We start from the raw sequence: 12,212 nt of genomic DNA, 5'->3' as shown, positions 1-12,212 counted from the left end.
CACCTATACTTTTTTCCTTGCCCGAAGAGTGTGCTGAGATTGGAGCCTAGCACGGTTGTCATCAAAGAGACCAGAGAGACTTCTTCCAACAACTGTGGGTACAGATGCACAGTCCCACTGCAAGGCGTTAGATGGAGGAGAGGGATGGAAGATCGCACGCCAGGGAACATGGCCCACAAAATCGACTCGCTGGGACTCAGAGGAACTTGAGAGGTGAGGGATCCTGTCTGAGCTAGGTCCTGTGCACTTATGTTATAGCCTAATGTTCTTGTGGAGATCCTCACAATGGCAGTGGAGGCTGTCCCTGACTTGTGCCTACTTGAAAGACTCTTTTCCTCTTAGTGGGTTCCTTGTCCAGCCTTGATGTAGTGACATGCGCTTGGTCTTATTTTAATTTTGTTACATGATGTTTGGTTGATGTTCCTGGGAGGCCTGTCTTCCTCAGAAGTGGGGTGGTGGTCAGGGTAGTGGTACCTGAGAAAGAGAAGTAGGGGTGTGGGCTAAGGGAAAACTGTTGGGTGTAATAGTAATAATATATGATAGAAGAACTAAAAAAATTTTTTTGAAATGTCAAAAAAGAGTTGAAATATCCTTGTCTCAATTCTGATTTTATCAAAAAAGTTTTCAATTCCCCCCCCCCAATTGGTATAAAGTTGGCTATATTTGTCATGTATAATCTTAATTATGTTGAGGTATGTTTTATTCCTAACTTCTTCAGGGCTTTTAAAATGAAAGCATATAGATGTTCGTCAAAAAGCCTTTTCTGTACCTGAGATGATCATATAATTTCTATCTTTAGTGTATTTATCTGCTGTCTTACACTTTTTTTTCTAAATTTATTTTTTTATGTATATTGTGTTTTTCCAATATGTTTGTATGTTCCCCATGTGCATGCCTGGAGTTTGTAGAGCAAGAAGTGCATGTTTTTGTTTTCATTTGGTTCTCTGCCTTTCCCCCTCCCTTCTTGATTTCTTTAATGCTCTAATGCTTATTAAGAGTATGTTGTTCAGTCTCCAAGTACTTGTTTATTTCTGTGGTTTTTCTTGCTACTAAATTCTACTTTTATCCTCTGATCCACATCATTTTTTCTAATGTTTTTTTTTATTTAATAATACTTCATTCTTCTATATGGCTTGTGGTGCCTTCCCCGGGACACATAACTCTAGCTGGCAGGTGCCATCCCCAGCAGCAACTAAGTTGATACCATGTCTTTGTCACAATCGACCACAGGGCCTGAGTGAGAGGTAGCTTTGTTCTGCAATCTGCAGCTCTTCAAATTCTTCCCAGTTCTTGACCAATATGTGATGACTTTATCCGGCTCTCTGCCATGGCCCCTCAACTTGTATAGAGCATCTGATTAAAGATGTTAATAATTATAGTGGTATAATAAGTTTTACATGCATTTAGGAAGAACAAGCTTCCTGCTCTGCCATGTGTCTCTACTCACACCTGTGTGTGTTTCTGACACTCACATAGAAGCAATTTCTGTGGAATTATAAACAAATATCCTATACCACCACTGTCACTCTTGCTGTAGAAGGCTGCTACGGATTTTGAGAAGAACTCTGTATGTTTCCTCTACTAAACCTCATTAGTCCGCAAAATAACAAGTCTTTCTCTTCCTTTACAAACATAACTGTTACAACACCCTGAGAATTGGTGATGTGAAAAACTGTGTCAGAGGCAAGTGGGGTGGTGCGCTAGGTTGTTTTGGAGAGTGGTTGCCTGGACACGGCCCTTCTCTCTAAGAGGTAATACAAAGGTAAGCTAGATCTTCTAAAAAGTTATGTTTGGGACATACCAAAAGAAACCTAAGCTTAGAAGCTGTAGGAAGACCTACATTCCACCTTTCTGTTCCCTTTCCTGTTTCCTAACAGTTGGCAGGGACCACAGCGCAAGGAAGCCCCAGGAAGTTAGCTTAAGGTATAGAATAGATTTGGCATGGGTCTTCTTCAAAATTTGCAGACTCTCTATAATACAGAATTTTCCAGGTTGTCGAGCAAGTAGCTTTCATCTAGTTTTGCAGGAAACTCTCTGCCCTCTCCCTTGTTGCCTACAAACAGTGACTGCATTACCTTTTGTACAGGTAACACATTTCTGCTTGTGAATGGGTCCCCCTCCTCTCTTTTACACCAAGAAGACAAGGGTACCCCAACACCAATGATGCCAAATGGGCACCAAAATAAATCAGCATGAATAAATCTTATTAAAGTGACTTTTCCCTCTTCAATCAGTTTTCTTCTCCATTTAAGCTGGCGTTTTCTAGAAATTTTCACTAATGTTCAGGTGAAACAAACCTTTAAACTTCTTCTAGCTAGTCTGACTCCAATCTCACCCTTTAAACCTAAAAACCAGTAGAGGAAAAGGTTTTGTTGGTGTTTTCTTCCCTTATACCAGGAAGCGCTCTGTCCCACATCTGCACCAACAAATCCTTGGGTCTTCACCACGCTCAGGTTTTTCCAGTTATCATTGCCTGTAGCTCTCTGTCATACCCAGTCAAGCATGGGATTAGCAGGGTAAGCTGACACCTGCAATCAGGTTCCAATACACAAATCTTGTCAGATAAAGATATTACTGTAAATGCAACATAGGCAATTGATATGTTTTCCCTAATTTCTGACAAATTCTTTAATCCATAGCTGACTGACAGGTGTAATTCAAACATGATTTCACAAATGGGAATGCTCTACTCCTGCCCCCCCCAACAATTGATCATCAATGAATCAATTTATCTACTCATCTTTATGCAAATTTCATTCATTAGAGTGAACCTCCTTCCAGCTTCTGCTTTGTGAGAACTTCACTTGTTCATCAAGGTCACAGACAACTTCTTTGTGGGCTGGAGTTATGGCTCAGTTGTAAAGGGTTGGCTCAGCAAGTGCAAAATCCTGGGTTCTGTCCCTCCCCCAACAACAACAACAATAATAAAGAAACAACAATCGCTTTCAAACCGTGGGAAGAATTTCTTCAGTTTTCTGTGCAATTTTTAATATAACATCTACAAACATGATCTATCTTTAAATTAATAAGCAATATCCCATAAAATTATTTTTTCCTTTCTTCTTATAAAGGGTTTATTATTATGGTGACTTTTAGTTAGGCGTGTACCACACATCCAGCCTAGTTTTGTCATTTTTAAGTCAGTTCCATGTGTGTCCATACTGATAGTGCAAGGAGCCCAGTGGTATCAGACCACCATGGAGTTGTGAGCCAGCTGATGTGGGGTGCTGGAAATGGAACTGGGGTCCTCTGCAAGAACAGCACTTACTCTTAATTACTGACCTGTTTCTCCAGATTCTCCAGATTCCTTCCTTCCTTCCTTCCTTCCTTCCTTCCTTCCTTCCTTCCTCTCTCTCTCTCTTTCTTTCTTTCCTCCCATCTTCCTTTCTTCTTTCTTTCTTTCTTTCTTTCTTTCTTTCTTTCTTTCTCTCTCTCTCTCTCTCTCTCTCTCTCTCTCTCTCTCTCTCTCTCTCTTTCTTTCTTTCTTTCTCTTTTTTTTCCTTCCTTCTTTCCTCCCATCTCCCTTCCCTTCCCTTCCCTTCCCTTCCCTTCCCTTCCCTTCCCTTCCCTTCCCTTCCCTTCCCTTCCCTTCCCCTTCCCCTTCCCTTCCCCTCCCCTCCCCTCCCCTCCCCTCCCCTCCCCTCCCCTCCCCTCCCCTCCCCTCCCCTCCCTTCCCTTTCCTTCCTTCCTTCCTTCCTTCCTTCCTTCCTTCTTTCTCCTCTCTTTCTCTCTCTCATTTTACTTTGTGTGTGTATGGATACACATGCATGTGGAGGTCAGAGGACAACTTGCAGAAGTTGATTCTCTACTACCACATGAATTCCTGGGATTGAATTTAGACAGTTTTGGCCTTTATCCACTGAGCCATCTCACTGGCCAACAAAACCTTTCTTGAAACAAACAAACAAAAAACCTCTAGCCATGGGTTAAGTTGCTGACTTAACATGCCAAGCACAGAACAGTCTAAGAATGGTGCATTATAGGCCATTGTCAGCTGTCTTTAATTTTTGTGAGGAGGCGACTGCTGCCAGGAACTTTTAACCCTGGGGGCTCTTTTCTGGGACCAGTGCCAGAGATCAGAAAGGACACAAAGTTGTGAATAAAGGAGACAGCATATTGTTCTCATTTCCTGCTGTGTCACCTTGGGAATGGGCTGCATTGATGGCTGGCTTTTGAAGGATGGTCATATGGCAAGATTAGGTCACAAAAAGACAGACTCCCTGTCACCCAGTCTTCACTATTCCTAGTTGTCTCTCTACCTCTCTCACTACCTCTCCTTCTCTGGTTGCTGTGTTCTGAGCTGCTGTATAACGAGATCTACTGGGAAGGAAACGGATGTCTATACCTCAACCAGTGATGCCTGAGACTTTTCAATAGCCACACCAGAGAGCTTGGGTGTAGATCTTCCCTTAGTCATTCTGTGAGATGAAAAGTCACATACCACCAAGTCATTAAAGTGCATTATCAGTTCCCTGAGCCAGACACTTATAGCTTTGAGGCATGGAGGCCCAGCTAAGTCATGTCTGGAATGCTGCTGACCTACATAAACAGAGATTATAAGTGTTTGTTTTAGATCACTCTTCCTAATATAGATAAGTATCTGAATATATTACTGGAATTAAACAGGATGCTAATTTGTCCCCTTTGCAGACAATGCAAATGGCTCTGGGTGGCTACTTTCCCCAAGTTTGGAATGCCCAGGTACAAATGGCTCAGCCTGTGATCTCAATTTGAGTACAGCTGTCACCACTGAATGGCCCTAGGGACATTTTGATAATGATGAACAGTCCACCAAATCAGTAACTTCACTAGACCAAGAACAACCTCCACTCCATTAAAAGCTCAACCAGTAACTTCCCTCTGTCTCTTGAGAAGACTGTTATTATCTTCACTCTGCCATACCTGCATTGCTTGCAATTTTATTTGCACGATCTCTGAGGATATCCAGATAGCAAATGCTTCGAATGAGAACATAGACCTTTTCTTTCTTTTTTCTTCTGGAAGGATCACCACATTCACATTTTTCAGGGCTATGAGCCACAGTTATTTGTGCTTTTTTTTAAAAATAAATTTATTAGTTTATCGAGAATTTCATACATGTATCTTGTGATTTGCGCCCACCTCCCTCCTCACTTCTGTATCCTGTGTTGAAAAAAAATAGTAATTTGTGTTGCTCAAATACTCTTGGGTTTGAGGTCTAGCCTGGAGCATAGTTGACTCACCAGGTCAACTTAAAAAACACTTACTCTGGCTCCCAGAAGCTAGCAATTACCAATAGCCCCTCATCTCCAGGTAGGACTTCTTACCAGCTTTCCTGCTCTATACTGGGATTTTCTCTGGCTTGAGTTTACACAGGTCTGTGCAGCTATTCTAACCACTGTGAGGTCACATGAGCGACCTCTGGCTCTTCCAACCTGTCGAGCCCCTTTTCTGTGGAAATCCCTGAGTCTTGCATAGAAGAGTAAGATCTGGATATTCCAATTGGGACTGAGCACTCTGCAGCCTCCTAGTTAACCAGTTATGGGTCTGTGTGTGTTAACTGCCATCGACTAAAAGATGCTTCGCTGTCAAAGGCTGAGAGATACACTAGCCTTCTTCTCAGTACCTGTCCATAAGGACCACCAGAAGCAATTTGCTTTCAGTTGGCAAGGCCAACAGTATACCTTCACAGTTTTGCCTCAAGGATATATTAACTCTCCTGCCCTGTGTCATAATTTAGTTAGAAGGGATCTTGATCGTTTGGATCTTCCACAAAACATCACATTGGTGCACTATATTGATGACATTATGCTGATTGGACCAAGTGAGCAGGAAGTAGCAACCACTTTGGACTCATTGGTAACACATATGCGTATCAGAGGATGGGAAATAAATCCAACCAAAATTCAAGGACCATCTACCTCAGTGAAATTCTTAGGAGTCCAGTGGTGTGGGGCATGCAGAGATATTCCTTCTAAGGTGAAAGATAAGTTATTGCACCTGGCCCCTCCTACAACCAAGAAAGAAGCACAACGTTTAGTGGGTCTATTTGGATTCTGGAGACAACACATCCCTCACTTGGGTGTGTTACTTAGGCCTATTTACCAAGTGACTCGGAAAGGGTCTGGCTACAATAAGTCATTAGGAGTCACTTCATTTCCATTTAGCAGAATAATAATAATAAGAGGTTCTCCCCCTCGTATGTATAGCCACAGGTTCTTGGCCTTTTCTGTGTGCAGCAGATCTTAAGTCCAATCAGAAAATATCTGGCCACTCCCGTGACACTTGTACCACAAGCTTCCAGCATAATCTGTTGCCTCCACCCATGTTTAGTAAGAATAAACTTTATAGACTGAAGGAGATATACAGCGTCTATAACAGTCAGATATTCTATCCTGAAGTGTCAGTGCTCCATGACATGTTGAAAAAGCTCTAAAGGAGCTCACCAAGTCTCCAGTGCTTCTGTTCTTTTACTGATACAAATTCCCAACCTCTCGACAGTGAGTTCTTAGGATTTGCTGTTCTGGACCTAGTGCAGAGTTGGCAAATTCAGGCAATGAAGCTAGCTGCAGAACCCTGGGGTTATGTGTGCTTTATATTTCTTAGTGGGTTTAAGCACTCTGCAGGCTATGTTGCTGTTCCACTTTATGAAGGAGGAGAATGAGGTACAGAGAGGTGAAGGAACTAAGTGAAGGACACCCCAAGATTTAAATGCAGAGTCCGGCTTCTCAGTCCATGCGCATCGTGGCTTTGACCCAGCCTCTATACAGGCAGTCCATTTTAAACATTTTAAGCAGAATAAAATGATCACCAGCTTGCAATCATTTATGGAAAAGTAATTCTGCATAAGCGAAGGAGGAGCTTAGGCAACTGTGCAAAACAGATCAGTTTTGAAGTCTTTGATGATTTATGTTTTCATAGACATCCAACCACAGGCATTCTCTCACACCTGAGGTATGTTTCCTGAGAGTCAGACCACTGGGGGAGCACACCATCTGTGTTTAACCATTTAAAGGACTGCCAAGCTGTTTCTCAAGGATGTTGAACAAGTTGACGACCCCATCAACCAGTGTAGGAAGATTCCAATTCTCTGTGGTCATACTCATCACTGTTGGCCTTTAAAAAAATTATGAATCTCCCAGTGATTGTGACGTGGTATCTTGTGGGGGTTTTCCCTTTGATTTTTTCCCCCTCCTGATTATCAAGGTTAAGTATCTTCTTGTGTGCTCCTTGGCCATTGGTACTGATTCTTGGGAGAGCTTTCTGTCACTATTTCTTACCTGTTTCAAGTTTTCCTCTTGTGGGAAAAGCTGTAGCGATGCCACCCATACCTCACCACAGTTTACAACCTCCAGGAAGTGGTAAACGGGGTTTGTAAAGCATGTGATCTTGGCATTATTAACATCTTAGTTTTCCGAGTTCATGACTTCAATAAAGACCCCAGGAATTCAAAGTTCATTGCAGATGGATTGGTCTTAGATCTAAGAGGGTTTATATATTCAAGATACCACTGAGCCTTTGGGGCTTTATTTCAGGGCTATAACTCAGGATGAGGGTCATTCACAGAATATCAGGTGAAAGATCTGAGGAGAGAAACAAGGAAATTGTGGAGCTCAGGGCCTTTGAAAACCACCAAATGTTAATCTACCGATATGGGTGGCCTTGATCTCTGAAAGTTCTGGGACATACCAGAGTCTTGGTTAAAGATGTCCATCAGCCACCCAGTCCTATCTCATGTTCCTAGATATATAGGTAGCAGGGCTGTGAATGAGGAAGCCATGAAGTGAGTTGGTTAAGCACTGAGGCCGTGCCAACTTCATAGCTTTGAACTCCACACTGGCTGTTGACTTGCAGCTTATGAATCCTGCCATTCACTTTACTGCTGTGAGCGTCAGGCAAGCTCTGGTGAGATAGAGAGGAGTTCACTGGAGTATAATGGGGATCATGGTAAAGGCTGGTTTCTAAGGGTGGAATTCATGCACTGTCAATCGTAACCTTGAAAATTCTTCAAGTTCAAAGGCAAGTACATTCCAAGTGTGCAGTTTGATGCAGACAATGCTAAACAGGGTTTCCTTGGATGCCGCTCCCTTGTTCATTATCCCCATTGCCTTCTTCTATGAACACTCTCACACCTCTGGCAGAAATAAAGTTTAGGCAGTCAGACCTTTGCCATCACTTTTCCAGTCTTGCTGAAGGTTTCAGTCCACAAGGGAGGTTGCTCTCACGTTTGGCTGTATCTGCTGTTCATCCCAGGCTCATCCGGTGACTCGTAGGGCAAGCTCACAACACTTTAACTCTTCCTCTTTTGTTTTAAGCACTCATGTAGGATTCTTGCAAGTTAGGTGTGCACATGCCGGTTCTCCTCTGTGAGATGCATAAACTATTTATGTGTCCTGTAAATCCTCGTCAAAGGCTTCTCAACATGTGCTCGTTATGCCCAAACACCCAAATCTAAGCTGCTTGGTTGACTGAGGTGGTAACCTCCAAGATTTCTCTTCTGAGAGAAGAGCAGAGTGCCCATGGGCAGCATCTAGTACGCAACTCTGCTTGCTCCTGTGTTGGCCTCGCCCACAGCCACTGTTTTGGAAGCCTTCCCAGATCTGCTCCACCTAGCCTAGCACTCGGTACACAGAGCCTGATAGTCAGGCCAGAGGTCAGCGGGTGGCTGGGAAAAGAGTTCATTTAAACCAAACTCCACCAGAGCTTCAGGGTCTACTCTCAGCAGTAGCAAGGGTGAGAGGCAAGAATATAGCATCTTCTTCCTTACTGTCTTCTGGAGCAGAGAGAGTAGGAAGATGCAGGCACCATCAGCCAGGAAGACCTGGGCATTTGGAGCTTCACTGGCAACACAAGGTGGCCATTAGTGTGGCTTGCTCATTGGGAAGCTCCTCATTGAAGAACTTCAACAAAGGGGAGAGCACTTTGCATTGGCTGAAGCAGAAAAGCCTTATTGGCATAAGAGTAAGAGACTGTGCCAGGACAGAGGGTTGGCTTAATGAGTAAAGGTGTCTGACTCACAAGCGTGGGGACCTAAGTTCTACCCCTAGAGCCTACATAATGATTGAAGGAGCAAACCAATTCCATCTAACCTCCAAACTTATGTCATGGTATACATGTGCACACAGGTCTGGGTGCCCATATGCGTGTATGCACTCGTGCGTGCACGTGTATATACACCCACCCACACACCCCACTAAGACTGTATCAGTTAACTATTTGTTATTAGAAAAGTGGTTAAGGCAATTATGGTATATCTTCATAATAGAATATCTGTTCTAATACTGGACAGATGCTGGGACATGCTGCCAGGTGGGGGAAAAAAAAGCAAGACACACGAAAGACAGACAGCGGAAGGAGGTTGTAGTGATAAGCAAATATCCTTGAGTTTATATTTGCTTTGCAGATCTCTACAAAGATATACAAAATACGACTGGCAGCTGTTGCTCCATAAAGAAGAAATATTCTTTTATACTGTTTAAATTTTTATGTGTGCTCATATCAAATTTGTAAAACAAAAACATAATATAAAATACAACTCGAGGGAAAATTTAAAAAAAAGAAAAGAAAAGAAAATCCCACACCATGTATCTTATCTCACCAGCAGAGAGGTGTGTAATGGAATTCCTGCTGCTCTGGCCAAAGGGTTTTACAATTAAGTAATCAAAGGTTCAGTTGGATAACTTCACATACCAAACACAGAAAAGTACAGTCATCTTTCAAAGATCAAACATAACTCTGCTAATGACAGCAGGTCAGAACAGGGAGGCCCAGTGGCTGGTCTCACTTGTGTCAATCCAGCACACATTCTCACGGGACACAGAAAATGAATATGTAAGCATTTCCCCTTGTAGGAGAAGGAAAAGTGATTCCCCAAAAATGTCAAATTTCTGTGAGTATTTAGGACATGGTGACTCATGTCTATAATCCTAGTATTGGAGCGGCTGAGGCAGGAGGACTGTGAGTTTGAGTCTAGCCTGGACTAGATGGTAAGATCCTGTCAGAAGAGAGCAAGGGAAAGAGGGTGGAGCAGAGACAGAGAGACACACAGACAGGGAGACAGACAGAGACAGAGAGAGGAGATGCGGAGGGAGGTAACATGAGTTTGCTTCTCGTAACTGCATGAGATTTAAGTTTCTGCATGGAGAAAAGGTAGTGGTTTGCTTTGGTCCTTCCTTCATTCAACAGGTTCTTATCAGCGGAAGGCACACACATATGCAAGGTGTCGGGGCTGCATAGGGAGGCTTGGCTGCCATTTTTTCCTCTATAGAATCCATGTCCTCTTTCCTAATGGCATGGCCTGATCCTCCTTTAGAAAAGCATTGGTATTCCTACCCTTGCTTCAGGTTGTTTGTCCCCAGAAAGGCTAGCTTTGAACCTGAGGCCGTCCGCTGTAATCATCGACAGCCTCAGGAGCAGGGCAGGTAGCTGGCACATCCCAAATCCCAACCCCCAATCCCAATGCTATACATGGAAGCCGAGAAAAAAGAAATCCTGGGACTTTTGTGGAACCATTGTTAAGGGGACAATCCCTGATCCCTCTCAGTGGAGGATGAAACCAGGAAGGTGTGGCCTCTGGGCTTTTGTAAATAGACAAAGTGGCCAGCATAAATGAAAAAAAATGTGGCATGAGTGGAATCAAGTGAATTATAAATCTGCTTCTCCCGAAAGGCAAGAGCTTATACTAATTCCCATCTTTCGCCCAATGAGCTTAGCAATATTCTTTTAAAGAATTCATTTCCTGGACGCTTATTTCTCACCTTTATTTGTCACTCAAAACTAGAATGTTCCCAACAAACAGAGAAGATGTGAGATGAACCATGCATGAAAAACCCTTCTTTTGCTTCAGGAGAGACAGGCATGGGATGGAGAATCATTTGTCCTGTGATGGGTAATCAGACACATTCTGTGCTCACTCAAAATGACAGATAATGTGGTTTGATGCCTTCGAGTTGTGAAGGAGCCTAGAGTTTATCTGTGCTAATCCCCTCACTCAAATCTAGGCTCTGAAGCCAGGCTCACCCTGTGTCCCTAAGAATGGTTCTGAACTATATTTTACCACTCTTGCATAAAGTTAATTTTCAAATACCATTTCCCCTCACCTACCAAGAATACTATCTTTTTCAAAACTCATTTATTTGCTATTCAATTTTACCTGTTCATCTTCACTGTAGAAGATTTATCAAATACAAGAAAGGCCATCAGCCAGGCATAGTGGTGTACTATTTTGATCCCAGCACTTGGGAGGTAGAGGCAGGCAGATCAATGTGACTTTAAGGCAGGACTGGTCTACATAGTGAGTTTCAAGACAGCCAGGAGCACCTAGAAAGACCCTGTCTTTAAAAACAAAAAACAAAACAAAACAAAAAACAGAAAAAGAAAGCCCAAAAGATGAAATCAAAGTTATTCATAATATTCATCTACCAAAAGAAACCATAGGCTCTTTTTTTCTATGAATTCTCTTTTAATTTTAATGAAAATGTCTGTTTTTATGATCTGCTCCTTAATTTAACACATTTCCCTACATTATTAGATATTCTTCTATGAGCTTTCATGGGCCACATAGCTTATTTGTCCCGTTCATTCTGGAGAGCTAAGCTGTTTCCAATTGTTTAGCTCTCTGCGCAGTACAGAGATGGAATTTTTAAAAGATGAGTCTTTGTAGCCATTTTATTTCCGGAGGACAAGTTTCCCATCCATAAAACTGTGAGACCAAAGAGTACCAAACATTTTAAGACTGGAGCTCACATTGCATGGTTTCAGGCAGCCCTGATAAATACTTCACACTCAACCTTATTAGCAGAGGCAAAAGTCTCCACTCAGCTGCTTATAAGAAACAGCCTTTAATCCCAGCACTCAGGAGAAGGAGGCAGGCGGATTTCTGAGTTCGAGGCCAGCCTGTTCTACAAAGTGAGTTCTAGGACAGCCAGAGCTATACAGAGAAACCCTGTCTCAAAAAACCAAAAGAAAAAAAAGAAAGAAAGAAAGAAAGAAAGAAAGAAAGAAAGAAAGAAAGAAAGAAAGAAAGAGAGAAAGAGTGAGCCAGTCTTACCATGGTAGAGGTTATCTCCTAATGCAGCCAGGAAATGAACGTCCTGCGGAAAGGGTGTGGCTATGTTAATGTGTTAACAGCTCACTAAGCCTAAGCAGTGTGTTGAAGAAGAAAAGTTGAAAGCACAAAAGAGTTATCTGTCCTCAAATTCTCTTTCAGTTCTTGAGTCGATCGATCACATCAT

The sequence above is a fragment of the Mus musculus genome, chromosome 19 (assembly GCF_000001635.26).
Source record: "Mus musculus strain C57BL/6J chromosome 19, GRCm38.p6 C57BL/6J".
Classification (NCBI taxonomy): Eukaryota; Metazoa; Chordata; class Mammalia; order Rodentia; family Muridae; genus Mus; species Mus musculus.
This window is presented reverse-complemented; position numbering follows the sequence as displayed.